At 40.6% G+C, this 18,951-nt stretch overlaps 1 long non-coding RNA gene across 1 annotated transcript in view; it reads left to right on the top strand.

Annotated features, from left to right (window-relative positions):
* LOC308596075 overlaps positions 1-10,451 on the top strand; it is a 74,065-nt gene extending 63,614 nt beyond the window's left edge. Inside the window, exons 3-4 of the long non-coding RNA XR_014012302.1 lie at positions 9,270-9,480; positions 10,368-10,451. This is a non-coding gene — a long non-coding RNA (uncharacterized lncRNA). The remainder of the gene's footprint in view (positions 1-9,269; positions 9,481-10,367) is intronic.
* The last annotated feature ends 8,500 nt before the right edge of the window (positions 10,452-18,951 follow it).

Genomic DNA, 18,951 nt, shown 5'->3' on the forward strand with positions numbered 1-18,951 from the left:
GGCCAAGAACATTTTTTCAGCCAGAACTCTGAACTTGTTGCCACATAAACAAAACGAATGATTTAAGCTAACCGTCTACATACTTTGGACAGACGAAAAGTGCTGAAGAAAAGACCGAAGCCAAAAGGAATGGCACTGCAAAAATAGAAAGGACGGAAGAAAGAGAGAAAGAAGGATAAATGTTGGCAGCAACCCACTGCGAGTGTTTGTGTGGTGAAGCTCCGAGCAAGCACTAGTACATCTGGAAATACTTTCTCTTAACACTTTGGCCCCATAAGTGCATAGATAAATGTGCATGCTGCAGATAAGATGTGGGACCATTTCCATGATATCCCTTAGAAACCACATAAAATACTATGTTGTGCTGGAGTACATACATGCTGTATGCAGCGTAGTCTCACTCAAACTCTGTGAACAACTTGCCAAAAATGTCCGACATGAGTTATTGTGCTCTGGTTGCAATATTATTGGATTATAAACATGTTATTTGTCCCAAGGCTTTTGGTGATCAGAATTCCATGAAGCAGAGGACTTTTTTAAAAAAAAAAATCGAAACCTTCTATTTCGTGGAATTATGATTAGTATCTTTGGAACAATTGTCAGTATAGGTAAGGAAGAAATGAGCCTAAGTAATGTATAGACTCACTGGAGTGCTATAAAGTAAAAGGATCTGGGAATAAGTTATTGCTTTAGCTCTGAATCACGGTGCAGGTAGTGCTTGTACCCTTCACTACTTAAATATCCACTTGAACAGCTCCAGCAGAAAATATGGTTCGTAGAATCCTGCACCTGGCAACTGTGTTAGAACATTCCAGTTTTGCTTCACTTACCAAGAGCAAGAGAACCCTTACAAAAATGCAGAGCAGGTGCAAAAACAGGGCAGTGATCCATCTCCTGGACCATATGAATTGCTTTCAGGATGCTACCTCAGAAGTTGTAGCTGCTCCCTTCCCACATACTACATTAGCAGCAGTGCAGAAACACATGTCCTCAGATTTGTATACTGCAAATACTTACCGTTGAGAGATGTGATGTGTTAGTTGCCATGGATTGCCCCCCCCCGAAATTTAAATTCCAGGAGTTTACAAATGCTGTAAACGCAAATCTTCTAAACCTGTTACATAATCACAGTTTCTAATTCAGATAATCCTACATTTCAAAGCAGACATGGGGAACCTCAGGCCAGTCTTGGCCTGCACGGAGATCCAAGTCGGCCTGCAAGTCTATTTCTCCCAAACTACACCCACCTGCATGATGTCATTGGGTGATGTCAGCTGATGGGCTGGGTTATGTCCTTTAGGGAATGTGTTGGTGAAGCACACCTTTCCCACTAACCCATGGGTCAAATTTGCCAGTTGGGTGGGACTGCCTTACTATTGGTCACCTGAGATAATGATGATTGACAGTTGGGTGGCTCGATAAAGATCTAGCCTGCTAGCCAAAAAGGTCCACCACTTCCATTTTAAGGAAACTTTGGAAGCTTTTCTGTATATATTTTACTCAGATAGGTTTCAGCTATTTTAAATGCATCACAATGTAGCAGCTTTATATGGAAACATAATACAAAAGTATAATACAAAAGCATAGTGATTAAGTGTTTTACTTAAGGCAACAATTCCCAAAGTATTCATCAGCTTGTTCCGTCGTCATTTCAAAATCAACACTAAAAATGAAACATGGAATTATTAAAATCTTATGGGAGAGATGTTAGCTGATTTAGATGGACTAGACTCCTCTCACCATACTGAAGTTGAAAAGAACACTGGTCAAGGCAGCCAAGGGAAATATCCATCCTGCTCACATTAGCAAACTTGTGGACTGTACTCCGCCCACCATCTTAGGTCTGAAACTGGCTCCTTGCTCCATTGAGAGAATCAAATAAGAGACGGTCTAAACCTGTGCTACTAATCACCACCAGCAGGTTTGTGTCCCACTGAGACCCCCACCCCATCCCCCCGCCTGCCTTGTTTAGCCTCATTTTCTGATGGGCTCTCATCTGTCTTTATTTAATCTAAACAGAACACTTAGTGATCTGCGAATCAACGTTTTAGCTGATGGGGTATATGAAGATACACAAATTTGGGGCATGTAAATTTATAACATCTGCCTTCTTTGGGATTCTGTTTTGTATATGTTTTGTGATACAGCTCTATGCTCCAGAGTGCATTCCAAGTACATGCTATAAAATCCTCTTGAGAATTTAATTGCATTGGTTGAATTTTTGTGGTGTAAGGAGCTGCAAGTAATAATGGAAAAGGAGTTTGTTTCATAGCCCTGCCAAATGAATATGCACATGGAAAAAGAAAGTTTGCTGCAAGGAATGACTTTGCTGATTCTTAAGTTTACTGTAAAAATAAAAGAGCTTAGGGATAAAAAAAAATGAAATAAAGCCAAGGCTATGCACTTGGACCATTATCTGTGAACTGCACTGAGACCTCCAGGTATAGGGCAGTATAGAAATTCAATTAATCATCATCATCATCACCACCACCATCATCTTTTAAAATGATAATGTATTGACCAATGGCAAGTGGGAGATGGTTTAATAGGGATAACCAATGCTGTGCCCTTCAGTTATTGTTGAACTCCAATTCCCATCAGCTCCAGCCAATATGGCCAATGATAAGGGATGAGGAGACATCTCTGGGATATACCAAAATTCTATAAGATGCTGTCACAAATTGTCTGGTTTTCTTCTGCTGGCTATTTACTTGCCCTGGTGTTATTACTGGCCTATATTCAGCCAGCACAAGATGTCTCTAATCTTTGTCACTAACATTTGTATGTACATTTGGCAAAACATATTACATTAGCTTGCATCCAAAGAGTAAAAATATATATAATGTATACACACATACATACCGGAAGCCTTGGGAGAGAACCACAAATGCAGCCAGAGCTTTATCTTCACTTTTAATAGAATCAATTCATTTTGCCAAACGGAAAAGTCATTATTTAAAAACTTATTCTATGGTTAGTGTATTCAAGCTGTGGGAACTGTGCAGTGGAAAGCGAAAAGCAATGTTCCAGCTGCATGGGCTCTTCTCCCCTACACGTACATGTCCATTCTTTGGATCCCAGCCATTGCATACAAAATGCTTATAACATCTCTACTGCAACATCACAGAGTTCCAGCTGGGCCTGTCATCTGACCATTATCAACACATGTATATAACTAACATGAGTTAAGTTTGCACTTTTAGCTTTGCATTCAGGACTTTCTGCCTCCCAGTTCCTTTAAGAATTATGCTTTCTTTAGCCTCCCATTTCACACTTCTGTATGCTTGAAAGTGGATGAGAAAGAAAGAAAGAAAGATTGCTAAACATTGTAAGAATACAGTACCCAAAACACTATTTGAACGGTCTTGCACAATATGTGCCAAATTAAATATTTTACTTCTCTTTCAAGATAGCTATGAGCCATGGTGTGTCCAGTTTCTGTAACCATGATAAAACTCCAGTGATTAACTCTAAAATACACTAGTGCAGGTCAAGCTACACGGATTTCAGTGTTCATTGTTTATTCAAGGGATTTTACAGGTTGTCCTACAGCAGGGATTCCCAAACTTTGCCATGAACTGCTTCAGAGGTTCAGACTTCCTACAGTTGTGCTTCACTCTGCCGTTTCTGCCTGTGAGATGGGAAAACAATATTCATATCTTGCCTACCCACTCAATATATTCTCTAGTTGTTTGCCACTCACTCCTATGTTGCCAGTACAATTCAGCCACATCTCAACTAGCTACAATATTGTTTTTCTAGTAGGCACCAAGTTTGGAGATAAGTGCTGTGTTCAGTGTTGTGTTGCTTAGTGCTAAGACCTAGTGCTTAGTGCAGAGATAACTGATCTCTGCATCATCTGACTGACAAATGGGTGTGGTTTGCCCAAAGTCATTGTGGGTCAAATTCAGAGGCCTGGCAGGCCTAATTAGACTCAATGGTCAGAGGTTCACCACCACTGTATTACAGTTCCCTGGTAATGATTTTCATTACAGCTCTAAACATATTGATATTTTTGCTGGAATAGCAATGGTAGAGGATTCCACTAAAAAGTGCAAGCTAAGGGTTAACTTGTATTTGGGGCTTTAAAGCATTTGTGGGTGTGTTGTCAGGGGTCACTGGGGCTACAGCTCTAATTAATAGTGCCCATTGCATTTAGAGGATCCCACTCAGCTACATTAGTCAAAAAACAGTTTTGAATGTGTTATAAACATGCAACGCCAGATGGTGATGGACAGCAAAAAAAAAAAAAAAGCAAAGCAATTTTCCATAGTGTTTTTTCTTTCGTTATAACGATTTAATTTCTGACTTATTTATAGCATTCCCCCCTGTGTGTAGATCCACCCCCTGCCTGGAGATTGGGTTCAAAGGGAGAGGGGGATAGAATAGCAACTGTGTAGAGCCACAGAATATTTGTTCAGCCTTGGTTTTGTGTAAATAAAAAAGCTATCATACCCAGTAGGTGTGTTAGTTGTGTTATATTTGCCTGAGAAGGGGTTTGTGGAATAACCACCCTCACATAACCAACATGCTTAAAGGTAAAGGTAAAGGTACCCCTGACCATTAGGTCCAGTCACGGACGACTCTGGGGTTGTGGTGCTCATCTCGCTCTATAGGCCGAGGGAGCCGGCGTCTGGCCGCAGACAGCTTCCGAGTCATGTGGCCAGCATGACTAAGCCACTTCTGGCAAACCAGAGGAGCACACGGAAATGCCGTTTACCTTCCTGCCGGAGCGGTACCTATTTATCTACTTGCACTTGACGTGCTTTTGAACTGCTAGGTGGGCAGGAGCTGGGACTGAACAACAGGAGCTCACCCCGTCACGGGGATTCGAACCACCGACCTTCTGATTGGCAAGCCCTAGGCTCTGTGGGTTAGACCACAGCGCCACCCGCGTCCCTTACCAACATGCTTAAGTCTAATTAATGCATAAAGGGGTTAATGCCATAGATTAAGCTGTTTTACTAGGCTTAGTGAAGTCACTTCCCCTTACCTTGGAAAGAAATGGGCATACAAGCCTATTCTTCAACCTCCAGTCTAAACTTGAGAAACTCGAGGTGTGAGGAGGTCTGAGCTGGTTGCTCTAAGCTCAGACCGCATGGCTCTCACACACCACTTGAGTACCTATACCAATAATATAGGAACTTACACCAGTGTAATTATGCCAAGTTTTACTGCCTCTGTGCACATGAATCTGACATTTGTAGAGTTTGTAAGTAAGCCAATTTTTAACTTACCAAATGTGTTGTCTTTTTTCTATGCTGTGGCAAGGGAAATGTTGAAAGTCAACAGAGCATATTTTAAGCTCTAACAGCCTATATTTCCATGCTTTACTTTGCTGCAAGTTTTGTGATTTTGAATTTCTGCTAGGGTTCTCATCAAGGCGTACTTGCCTCAAACATGGATCCTGCCCTCCAGGAGTTTCTCCTTTTATATACCTCTCCCCCCCACCACCACTTACATGTTACAGTTGTGCACCTGTTAGATATATGGCTTGATCTGTTTTGTTCACTTTTATCTGCTGCTTTCATCAGCCACTTCTGCAAACAATTTAAACCACATTTTGTATGCTCCAAAATAATGGAGCTGAAACAAAAGATTTTTCAAAACTTCAAAATTCACCCAAATGTCCAATTGTACTATTTGGTTTTTGATAAAATTCAAATTTTGGATGTGCAATTTTACCTCAGAATATGACAGCAGAGTTCATTAGCATCAACATAGCTGTCAGTGCTTCCCTTTTTTAAAGGGAAATTCCCTTATTCCGAAAAGGATTCCTCACAAGAAAAGGGAAATGTTGACAGCTATGAGCATCAATGAAGTTTAATGCTTTGCCATGGTTAAAGCAAATCCAATGAATGGACAAGGATGAGGAGGGGAGAGGGGATTCATGTTGGAAGAGGGGAAAGAAGAGGAGGGATACTGTTCACAAAGAGACAGCACACTCCTAATTTCTAATCATGGTAAAGTCTGCACCAGGCTTACTAGGTTGGCTTATGGTAGCGCTCTCTCTCTCTCTCTCTCTCTCTCTCTCTCTCTCTCTCTGTGTGTGTGTGTGTGTGTGTTTTAAAGCTGTGGGTCTCTGTGATTTGATTAAACATAGAATCCTATACATATGAAATCCTTTCAAATCAGGAGGAAAAGAAGTGTGAGAGGAGCTATGTTTGTTCGTGGGATGGCTTCTTCCAAGAAAGCCACACACAAAACCGCACAATCTCAACACATTTTGATTCATGTTTAAAGAGTTCTGGTGGTCTTGGAGACTTTCATAATCCTCCCAGTCTCTCCCTCACAAATAATATCACTGAATTTGCAGACAAGTTGGCAGCCCTCAAGCATTCTTAAACAAATGGGGATGAATAAGCATTTTAAAATACAAGCTCTTCCTCAATTGTAAAGGAGAAATTATTTTTTAAAAAAGAAGTCTAGATCACCAGTGTCAGGAAACAGAACCATTTAACTGTAAACACCAGTAGGGACTGGTTTGTACAGTGTGGTTTTGAATTCTTCTCTGCACAAAGGAAAGGCACTTTAAACACTTCATTTTCTCCATTGCATCATTAACTGCTCCATAATTTTAGGCAGATCAATATTTCCAAACATTTTAATAGATGCTGTAAGAGGAAAATGTAGAAATTCATGTCTGCTATTGCATATACAATGCCACTGAAAATGCTTGGATCCAGGGCCGGATTTAGGTTTGATGAGGCGCTAAGCTACTGAAGGTAATGGGGCCTTTTATATGTCCAGCTGTCCTTTGTCAACAACAAATTCTTGCTGTTTTTTCTGTTGAATATATGCTATATAGTAATTTATGGACCTAATAGGTATCTAAAGCCATTTGCACATAACAAAATATGTATTTTATCAAAGTAATTGTTGAACTGAAATACAATTAAGAAGAACTATATTAATAGTGATTTTTAGGGGGGGGCAAGAAAGTGGGGCCCTAAGCTATAACTTGTTTAGCTTATACATAAATCCGGCACTGCCTGTATCAAATGTGTCTTTGGAAAAATCATAATTAACACATTTGCGACAGAATAGCTTAATCAACCTATTTGGTCCTTGCAATGGCTGAGGTAATTTTGTGTGTGGAGTATATGCTAGTTATTATCAAATAATAATTACTGCACTTAGTTGAGGGGACTTTGTATCCCTTAGAAATGGAAGGTGACTTTAAGCATCACACATATCTCTTATACCATCTAGGGGTGAGGCATTTAGTGGACTGAGGCAAGCACCTCACCTCAGTGGATCTAATCCTCACTTGAGGATTAGATCAGATTCACACTTAGTATTAGCTAAGAGTTTGCTAAACAACCCAAAATGGCAGATCTGTCATCTTTCCTGCCATAAAAGCAAACTTTAAAAAATATTAAGCTTTGGTGCATGTTCTGTACCTCTATGACGTCTTTGAGTTCTGTACTAGAAAGTGATATACAGTGGTACCTTGGGTTAAGAACTTAATTTGTTCTGGAGGTCTGTTCCTAACCTGAAACTGTTCTTAACCTGAAGCACCACTTTAGCTAATGGGGCTTCCTGCTGCCGTTGCACCGCTGCTGCATGATTTCTGTTCTCATCCTGAAGCAAAGTTCTTAACCCGAGGTAATATTTCTAGGTTAGCGGAGTCTGTAACCTGAAGTGTATGTAACCCGAGGTACCACTGTAATTTCTGTTTCTCCCTTATGCAGCTGATCCTCCTTGTGATGTGGCCATCTAGTGTTTATTTACCTCTGTTCAAAGAAGATTAATTAAGTTTTTAAAGCCACCTCTGGTCTTCATAGTTGAAGCTGTCATCCTAGTAGATTTTACATCCTCTACATCACAACTGTTACTTCATGTTGGGCATATTTGCTGCACAGATCCCTCTCCCCACTGGTCAATAATTGGACCTAACAGTGTAATCCTATGCACGCCTACTCAGAAGTAAGACACATTGAATTCAATGAAACTTACTCCCAGGTAAATCTATATATATGATTGTGCTGCTAGACAGTTTCCTGAATGCCTTCAGTGTCCTGTAAAATATTTGTAATAAAAAGTTGTTTACTACTTTAAGTTCCCAAAGAGTGCTATTTCATTTATATTTGCTCAATAAGCAGTTTATTTTAAGGGACTAATATAGATTAAACAGAACTTTGAAGAAGCTGAAATATGGATTTAAAAAACCAACTTTGCTCATTAATAAAATGGAGTCTTTCCCCTCTAAATGAAGAGACCAAGATTTGGATTTCAAATATACATATGAGATATGAATTCTATAGCACTTCATACTCTGAAAAGTGATATTTTGATTTATTATAATATAGCTCAAAAAAGCCTTAGCAGAAAATTGATAATATGTTAACTGATTTAAAATGAAAAGAACAATTACATAAGTTGTTATTCTTGTATAAAATGTAACCTTAAGGTAAATGCTTTCCCCTGTCCAAGACACTTTTCAAGGCTTGCATGAACCTAATTATATTTTGGCTGTACTTTTTTCCCCTCTTAAAAAAATATATATTTAGTTTTGTGCTTTCTTTTCTGTTAAATGCCTTCATTTTGCAAAACACTTTTCCACTTAATTTAAATCATATTCTTTTCAAGGAAACATGTGTGCTTCCCTGTCCCTTGTATTGCTATGGAAATCAAAGCATGTGTTATATAAGTAAATATATTTTGTGTCTGTAGATAATTATTTTACACTTCCTAAAACTTTTAAGATGGTCAAAGAAAAGCACCTGCATCTACCTAAGATTGTCCTAGAAAATATTTCAATAGCAACAGAGAGACCAGATTGTTATTCTCCATGTCGCTGCCTGCATTCTTTCAACTGAGGAGCATACAAGCCCTTGTTGTACAACTATATGGAGGGATGGGAGAGCAGGATAAGGTGTGACTCACCTTCACATGTTCCTAAGATTAAAAGCAGTTTTGCACATAGTATTGCAAACATGGAGGGTTCTCTCAATGAAGTTCGGATCCCTGAAAATGCAGTGTTCCTGATCATGTGCAGAGAGTTCTCCATCCATACATGCAGAATCTGAGGATGAAGGGTGGTATACAAATTCTGTAAACAAACAAACAAATAAAAACACATCAAACAAATAAAAACACGCAGGTTGGGACTCATAGCCCAACTTCTCAAACCCATGACATTTGAAAAGGGCTCTAGAGCATGTTTAAGGAGTATCTAAAATGTCCACATCTATTGTACATATGTGCCCACAAAGTTCTTATCGGTACCCTTATATTTGTTTTATTTGTTTTCTGTGTTTAAATAGGGTGGCCATGTGTGTTACTTTACAGAGGACAGCCTTCTTGTCGAAGAGCTGTGAGAGGGCAGTCCTCTGTTCGAAGGAGCCCTCTGCTTGAAGAGCTGTCTGGTCACAAGAAATGTGAGCAGAATCCTTGAAGTTGCCCATCAATAGCTAACACTTGGACAACAGACTGATCTGCCACACTGTACATCTGGTTACCCTCTTCCTCATCATGGTGAGATATATTATATTTCAGTTTAAATCATAGTGATAATTTTTCAGTTGGTACCTTTAATATAAATTGTTGTTGTTGTTTAGTCGCTTAGTCATGTCCGACTCTTCATGACCTCATGGACCAGAGCACGCCAGGCACATAAATTATAATGTAAATTATAATGTAAATATAATATAATATAAATTAGCACATGCCAATTTTATTGAAATCTGTGTCACCCTGTGGTCCTCTGCTTTGGTGATCTGTAAGTGTTCGCACTGTATTGAATGCATTTGTGTCTTTTCACACCAGCCAGGTGTGCACTGAATACAATTTGAACATTGGAGTTCATTCGCACATGCATGGACCTTATCTTTTTGACTTTCAGCTGAACTGTCTTTATTGAACATTTTTGCATGTGCGGTTATATGAAAGTCAGTCTTTGATGTGGGATGGTTGTTTCACACATGGAAGTAAACCTTGATCTTTTAGTCAGTGAAAAAGTTGGATATGGTTGCAGAAGAACATCAGTAGTTCATTGTAAATCAGAAAAAGAAACCGCTAGTTCACAAATTTGACATATAGGAGGGAAGAAGAGGGGTATGTGGGCTGTGAAGAATTTTCTCCTGCTACAGCAACTACTGGGTATGCCAGTGGAGGTCATCTTATTATGGACACAACTTTTAGATGACACTGCATTCACCTCTATTGTCACAAAGGCTAGAGATATGATCCTTATAGAAATGAAAGTGGATTGTTAGCGATCAGAAGCCTGTATTTCATTTTTGGGCTGGAAATCAAATTCTGCACTTCACAGTTCATTATTGTCCCCTGTAGATCTTTGGCTGAAGTTTTCCATTCTACCTCCTGAAGCATTTCCTACCGTACATGTTCTTTTTTTAAAAAAGCAGGGGATATAGACTGTTGTTACAGAACTTCTTATGTTCCTAAGACCATGGAAGCAGCCAATAAATCTTTCCTGCCATTAGAAATCTGCAATGTAATCTCCGATGATGTACAGATTGCAGATTGCAGCTTGCCTCCAGATGTTTAACTTGCAATGGGAAGCCATCCCCTACCTGTATGATTCAAACAATGCAAGAAGTAACTATTTTGCCAATAGCGGGAGGGTGGGAGAAAAGCAGGTGTTGAATGCATAAAGCTGGGTAAATAACAGCCATGACTTTATTAAGCATACTTCCCAGTGCCACCTCCAAGTTTTGAGGTCTCTTGGGCAAGATGCCTTTAGTGTGGCTTTCTCCTCCCAAGTTGCTGCTCCACGTCTTCACTGGTAGCATAGCTTGCATACTCAGAGAGGGCTGGTGATCAGGCAGTGATAGCAAGGAGGAGGAGGAGCTGCAGTATATAGAAGCTCCAGTGAATGGCAGTGGATTCCCTGGACTGGGGGGTGAGCTTCGGCGAGTGCTCAATTAAGTCTACTCTTGATGCTGAGCATCATACTTCAGGCTGGTTTGGTGTACAAGGAAAGGGACATCAACTGTAGCCTGCCTGCTGGAAAGGTAGTCACACTGAACTCAAGTGGAAACTATATTGGAAGAATGTTGATGAGCAGAGAGTCCAGGCGTGTGTGGGTCTGTACACCTTTAACTTAGCGGTGGGACCAATTTCAGCCTTGAGGCTGGATTCCAACTTATCCAACCTTCTTGATACTGCATTCAGGTGGTGGGTATGGCCAGAGGCAAAAGTGAGTGGGTCAAAAAGTTTACTCATTTCTGTGCATTTTATAAATATTTTACATAATTTATGTTCAGTTCCATCATAGGCCAAATTAGGCCTCTGGCCAGAGGTTCCCCTACCACTGTCTTTTAACCATATCCCTGGGTGTGGGATTGAACCCTATTCCAGTTGCCAGGCATGGAATTTATTGAGGAATGCCAAACCATGCTCATCCCTAAAACCTAGCCGCTGCCCAAAAGAAAGACTTCATTTGGGAAAGCAACATCCAGCAAGATCCCTAAGCGGAAACATGTGCAAGAAAAACCAGGATCACTATGAGGGAGGGAAAAATAAGAGGAATAAAATCAAAGCTGTTCCTGTCAGTGCAAAGATGGAGAGCTAAGAAGTCCCAGTTCTTGAACCTATAGAGCAACTGAAGGCCATTCTGAGGTGCAGTAATTAAGCAGGATGGTAGAAAGACCCAATAAGAACTGCAACCAAGCACAGCCCTTAACACCTCCCCCCCCACACCCAAAAAAGCTTGAGAGCTTTTTGCAAAGCAACTTGAAGGAAGGCCTATTGCCAGTTTTGTGCAGACACACAAATTTGGGCAGCGAATGTTAAGATTTTGCCTTGCACCTAGAGTGAAACTGACCGCCCAGAGACTTGTCTTCTCCATTCTTTGGCTTGTTTGTGATGGGTTTCAGCTCCCATAAAACTTCCTGCATTAGGAACAGCACCGAGATATATTGTCTTGCTGTTTAAATCACAGCAATTATTTAAAAATTTGCAGGTATGCATGTCCATCACCATCAGCATAAAATATGCATCTCCCTTTGTCCTCCTTTTTGGCAATACAATCCCGCTTTTTAAAAGATGTATAAGGTGGCACTAGCAGTTATTTCAGACCTACCGTTTGTTGGGAATTGCTAATAGTGGGTGGATTCCTCCAAGAACCTATATCCATCTTGAAGGGGTTTGTCACTTGTTGGTGCTTCCTTTGTTTGCTCTAGCCTGCAATGCAAATTGTATTCTGAAACGAGAGCTGACATTAGAACTCCTTTAGACACAGAAGCCTCCTTGTTATATCCTTTGAACCCAGAAGTCACCAAACTTCTGCATTTCCCTTCCTGTCTTGACTTGTCACGTGTCTCAGACATTGTGTGTTTTCCTTGCCGTTGAGCACGTGTCTCTGTGGTAGCTTAGCGAGAAGAACAGCTGAATAAATATGTTTTTGTAAGTGAATATTTTTTTGTAAGTGAATAACATGTTATTAGAGGTACGAAGTACATCTCCAATGTAATCTTCATGAAATAATATTTTTTTCCTCAGTAATAAAAATCATTCTAAACTATTTTTGCTTGCCAATCAAAGCAAGAGAAAAATAAAATAAGGAATCTAAAGAAAAACACAGGGCTCTCCAGTTCCGTTTTGGGATCTTGTGGAAGGATGTGACTTCAGTCAATGGTCCTGAGATCTTATTTATCGCATCCATTTCACCATGCCTTCCTGTTGGTTAGAAGCCATTACTATGTGGAGATTCAGTGTTTCTATATGGAATTCAACGTGAGCAGGGGATCTCTGGTATTTGCAGGCTGGTGTTTTTGCCTTTCCTTTTAAAATTTCTGGTTAGCACCACAGTACTTCAAAGAAAAATAACAGGGAACAGCCTTTATCAAAGGTGTCATGGGCTTCAAAGACACTCGAACTCAGGATGCAAGGGAGAAATGTGCTAAGAGGAAGGCATGCTTGGCAAATCCACACCGTGATCAACTCCCACCAGGAAACCAATGTCCCCACTGTGGAAGGATGTGTGGATCCAGAATTGGCCTCCACAGTCACTTACAGACTCATTGTTAAAACCGTGTTTATGGAAGACAATCTTACTCGGCTTCGAGTGATCGCAGAAGAAGAAGAAGAAGAAGAAGAAGAAGAAGAAGAAGAAGAAGACAACGGTTATTGGCTCAGTGGGTTTGATGCAGCTCCCCACTCTGGCATTTAATGTATACATGGAGGGAACAAGCGGGGGCGGGGGAGAGCCTTCTTTCTCAACTGCAGGCAAGCTGTCATCAAGCAAAAAGCATTGTACCTGAAAGGATATGAAAGCTCTATTTGTGGAGTTTGATCCTTAATGGCTGTTTCACACATGCAGGCATTACTTTATGTTGCAGTCATTGGTGATGAATATGCAGATGAAGAAGAAGAGGTTGGATTTGATATCCCGCTTTATCACTACCTGAAGGAGTCTCAAAGCGGCTAACATTCTCCTTTCCCTTCCTCCCCCACAACAAACACTCTGTGAGGTGAGTGGGGCTGAGAGACTTCAGAGAAGTGTGACTGGCCCAAGGTCACCCAGCAGCTGCATGTGGAGAAGCAGAGACACGAACCCGGTTCCCCAGATTACAAGTCTACTGCTCTTAACCACTACACCACACTGGCTCTCCAGATGTGAATCGGGGAGATGGAGAAGCAGCTCTTTGAGTGAATATGCATGTTCCTCTCGATTGCAGCTTGCATTTCCAAATATAACTTTACAAGGCTAATGTTGAAATGTGGATCCATTCACTGCTGCTGGCACACCTGTCAGCTGTGAAAGTTCTGCCAGTGGTAGCTGAACTAATGTTTATTCCATGGCTAAGTGGGTTCTAGCTCCCTCTCTTTGAGTAAGTACCTATTGATATCACAGTTTTCTTAGCTTGCATCAGCTCGCCTTCATACAAATTATTTAGTTCTTTCATGACTGCTGGTTCCTAAATGTTATAGGCAATTAAAGTTTCATCTATAAGGAACTTACTCGACTTTGCAAATTATTTATACTATAGTGCCATGCACGCCTACTCAGAAATAGGCCCATTGTTCAAATTGAAGTGTCCACTAGAGTGTTTTATTGTTTTGTTCACACCTTCCTCAATTACAGGATAGGGAACTTATGGTAACCAGATGCTGTTGGACCATAGCTCCCATCATCCCTAGCTAGTGGCTATGCTGGCTGGAACTGATGGGAGCTGAAGTCCAACAGCATCTGTACGGCTACAGTTTCCTCACCCTACTGCACTGAGTAGATAACATGAAGCATTACCCCACCAGCAGTCAGAAGCCTAGTGATGGCTGAAATGGTCTTCCAGGCATCTGTTTTGTTTCTAGAGGGTGTCAATAAATGGCTAAAGGAGCAGCAGTCTGAAGCATAAATCCATTCCAAGCTAATGTGTCTTTTGCAACCTCTGGGGCTGGCAGGATGGCAAAAGCAGCTTGCCTGTCATCATATAATGCACAATTAACTTGCAGAATTCTTGCCTCCACAGGTAGCGATAGCCACCAACTTGGATGGCTTTAAAGAAGGATTAGACGAATTAATGGATACTAGTTTCTAGGAATCACAGGTGGGCAGACTGCTGACGTGCTCATGTCCTGCCTGCAGTCTTCCCACAGACATCTTGTTGACCACTGTGAGAATAGGATGTTGGACTAGAGGGGGCACTGGTTTGATCCACCAGGTTCATCTTAGGTTCTTTGTCATAAGATGTAGTGGTTTCCAATAGGCTTAGAGGAGCTTAGTCAAATTCATGGGTCTGTCAATAACTGGTTACTAGGCGCAATTGTTGTATGGAATCTCCTGGCTCTTCAAACCCTGCTTTGTAGACTACGAAAGCATATGACTCATTGTTAAAACCGTGTTTATGAAAGACAATCTTACTCGGCTACGAGTGATCACCAAAGAAGAAGAAGAAGAAAATGGCTGGCCTCTATGCAGGATGCTGGGCTAGGTGCATTCTGAAGCTCTTTTTAAGGTAATCGTGGTGATATGACTTTTAAACTTTGTTATAGAAATAGGAGTATAAGTGTAAGTTTAAGTATAAAAGTCTGACAGCATCAGATCTGAGAGATAATAGTCTGATGCCCTATGAAGTTCGTATTTTTGTATCTGTTGTAAATCCATTATTTGGAGGCACTCTGATGGCCTAGAGAGGACAAGTGTTGTTGTCTCATACTTACTTACATTTCAGTTACTCTAATGGATGAAGTCACTTATTATTTCTAATAACCTTATTATAACTCCCCCACACCACCAAGTATTTCTGAGATTGCAAGACTGCCAGGAAAAAATAGATAAAGGCAGGTGCAACAGGAACAGACACAAAAAATATACGTACCAATATTAGCCAGGAGGTGGCATCAACACACAGCTTAAATGCAAGGAATAAATTTTTCTTGTTTAAAATGAAGGTTAGGTGCTTTTAAGGTGTGTTTTATCCAGAGGGTAGTATGCTGAGAAAACAATGGGAATCTCTGGTAGCCCATTAGCTGGGATGGAAAGCAGTAAATGGCTAATGCAGACCCTCCAAGTGTTCCTATTTTGCAGAGATGTCCCTGATTTAGAGAAGCTGCCCCGGTTTCTGATTTGATCCCAGAATGTCCCACTTTTTCTAAGGATGTCCCTACTTTCATTGGAGAAATGTTGGAGGGTATGGAGTTATCTGACCCCTGAGCTGTCTGAAGGCAATCCTGTATAGGGAAGTTGTGTTTTTTTAAATGTTTAATGTTTTATTATGTTTTTTTATATACGTTGGAAGCTGCCTAGAGTGGCTGGGGTGGGGCAACCCAGTAAGATGTGTGAGGTATAAACAGTAAAATTATCATTATGGAATAGGGCGTTCCTATTTTCATGGGATATATGTTGGAGGGTATGCTAATGCTGATAAATGGTGACTGAGAAATCTGTGGAGGCCAGTCCCTTGCTGGAGGGACTTTGGCAGGGAGTGGATTGGCAGTACTATGCAGACCTATGGCTGGTGATAGTGTCTCAAAAGGGTATGGGTGCAACCCCACTGACCACTACTGGTGGGAACACTCTGACACATGGCAGGGCATGCAGTGGAAAGCAACATATGTCTAATTTTGAAATGGTTGACCAGCTATGCTGAAGAACCTCAACTTTCTTCCCTGCACCCCTGTCCAATATGTTCATCTATTTTAAGTAATGTTGCATGGTGCTGGGAAGAACAACATACTATCCACAGTAAGGTGTGTGTGTGATTTAAAAAGCATGAAGTTCTACATTTCACTTTTTTATAAAAAAAGTGCAATAATATTAAGAAAAAGATTTTCAGTGAATTTTTCCAAGTAAAATCCACTAAGCAGGAAAATCTAAACGTTAAAACAAATATCAATGGAATAACAGTCCTGAAACATTATGTTTTCACAGCTTCCCAAAATAACCAACCAGAAACACGTGAAATTAATGAAATGATGGTTATTTTACTAAGGCAACAGCTTGTGGGCAGTGCTGCCGATGTCCGACTTCTCGCAGCTGGCGTATGCCGGCTTGTGTATCTTCTAAAAGCCTCAGTTCTAATCATGATTCAGCTAAGCTGTTTTATCCGGGGTGAGAAGCCTCTGTCCCAAAGGCTGGAGGTGGCCCCTGGGCAGTTCCAGAGAGGTCCTCTCCCTAGGTAGGGTCAGTAAGAGGAGAGTCACCTGTCAGGTTTCCCAAGCACCTTCCAGCAGAGGCATCTCCTCACCTGCTTTTCCTTCTCTGGTGGTAATAGGCCTGATAGATGGAGCAGGTGCCTGTCTTCACCTGCCTGCCTCTGCAAGGATAGTGACAATATTGTTCCTCTTACTTGGTGGATCGCATCCTGAGTAGCCAGAGCTTTAGGAGGTTTCAACATCTCAACACTATTATCCTAGACATCGCAACATTTTTATGTACATTCAATATTTATAATTTTAAGAACATACAATGACATGGATTTGTGTGTATGGGTCCCGACTGATTCCCACTACATTGTGTGGGTCAGTGGCCCTTGATATATAAAAAAGGACCCCAACACTACTTCATATCAATGCTGCTCAGCTTCAAATAACAGATGTTTTATGGCTTAAGAGAAGCAATTTATAGATTGCAGCAAAGTGTTTATGTGGCAGGGTGCGTTTCATCACAGTCTGGGACAGGCTTCCTCAAACTCAGCCCTCCAGATGTTTTGAGACTACAATTCCCATCATCCCTGACCACTGGTCCTGCTAGCTAGGGATCATGGGAGTTGTAGGCCAAAACATCTAGAGGGCCGAGTTTGAGGAAGCCTTGTCTGGGACAACTGTGGAACAAAAATAGCTTTGATAGCCTAACATGGCCTGTAAGCATAGTGCTTTCAAATTAACACACTGCTTTGCTTTGCTTAGCTTTGGTTGATGGCTTTCTTGTGAGAACGGATGCTGGAGCAGTGCTCTGATTTTGCCTTTATGTGCTTTTGCTTAAAAACAAAAAGCAATTGCAGTGTTGGCTACAATAAGCACCATGCTAGATGTTGTGGTGTTTTACAATTACCAGGTTACACTGTGTGCGCATGGTGTTTTGTTTTTTTAAAAAATCAATATGTTAACTTACAAAATAAATAGCAGGTTTCAAACTAAGGAGCTATATTTATACCCACACACTGAGAGCTTCAAATGACATCATAATAACCCACAAGAGTAAAAGAGGTAGATTTTTTTTTCTTAAATCATAGCCTTTCATGAGACTTCCTGTTCTTGTTTTATAATGTAGGGACAAAGCTAGCAATTTTAGCGGGGAAATGTCTTCAGCAGATATCTGACTTGTTGCAACTTTATCAGTTTTTGTTCCCACAGATGGATGCAACACAGGGCTGAGCCAGTTCTGCTATCTCATGCATTTTTTTAAAAAGAGTGTGGCGCTTCTTGGTCTTCCTTTGCACCTGTAGTTTGAATGGCTCCTTTGCATCCAAGGCTTGATTCTTTCGTTTGTTGCTCTGCAAGGTGACAGAAAAAGTGCCAAATTCAAAAAGCACAAAATTTTGCCTGCAGTTGGGACTGCACCTATATTGTGATCCTTCTTTTTCTTCCTTTAGCTGCCACTTGTAGTTTCAAGCCATTGCATGGTTGTTCCCACCTTGTTCTGAATTTCTGAAACAATACATGAACCAAAATACACCCATCCTTCAAAAGTCACACTTCTCAATGCATAAATTACCGAAAATAACACGAGGGAGGAAGAGTTGAATTAGGGGAAATTGGTTTGCAAAAATGTGTGTATTAGGAGATATTTGCAATTTGGTTATCTGAATATCCTTAAAATGAACAGGAAAAGGCTGGGAAATCCTTGCAACGTGCACAATTTCTACCCTACGTCTAACATCTGCACAGGAAACAGTCTTGGTGTGTGCAGTATCAGATATGATTATGTCTATTTTTCTGCATTTACAAATTGCAGAAAGCTAGCATGGATTTCTCAGTTTATTTATAAGCTTGCTCATTTTCCAGTGTATAAAGTTGCTTAATGGACGATGGCATAGTAACCAATGTGTGGAACTACTCCTTGCCTGAGTGGGTTGGTTCAGGAGTTAACCAGGCAGACCAAATCATGGCTGCTTGGTTCACCCACCCCAAACCTGACCTCTAAAGTTTTGTAGCCCCCATGTAATCACTGTTTCCAGTTTTGCATTTCCTCACTATGATTATCTAAAAATGCATTGTTTGACATACTTTTCTTGCTGAACCACTGGAGAAAACACCACTTGCTCCAAAAGTATGAGTCATTAAAAGATTATTCTGTATATATAGTTTGTTATTCTTAAATAAAATGTTGGCAAGTGTCAAAACTGCTGCAACATCTGTACTCATTCTTACTATAGTACTGTAATTGCAGTTAATCATGATTTATTATAAACCTTCCATGATAGCACAGTAACTACAAATACACAGACCATATGGATGTGGTAACAAGTTTTCCTTTAGCTCTGCAAACTGGAAATGTCATTACTGACTTTTTGTAGCTTAGTGTCAATCTATTATTTCTCA

This window comes from Podarcis bocagei, assembly GCF_964188305.1.
Source record: "Podarcis bocagei genome assembly, chromosome: 1".
NCBI classification, from domain to species: domain Eukaryota; kingdom Metazoa; phylum Chordata; class Lepidosauria; order Squamata; family Lacertidae; genus Podarcis; species Podarcis bocagei.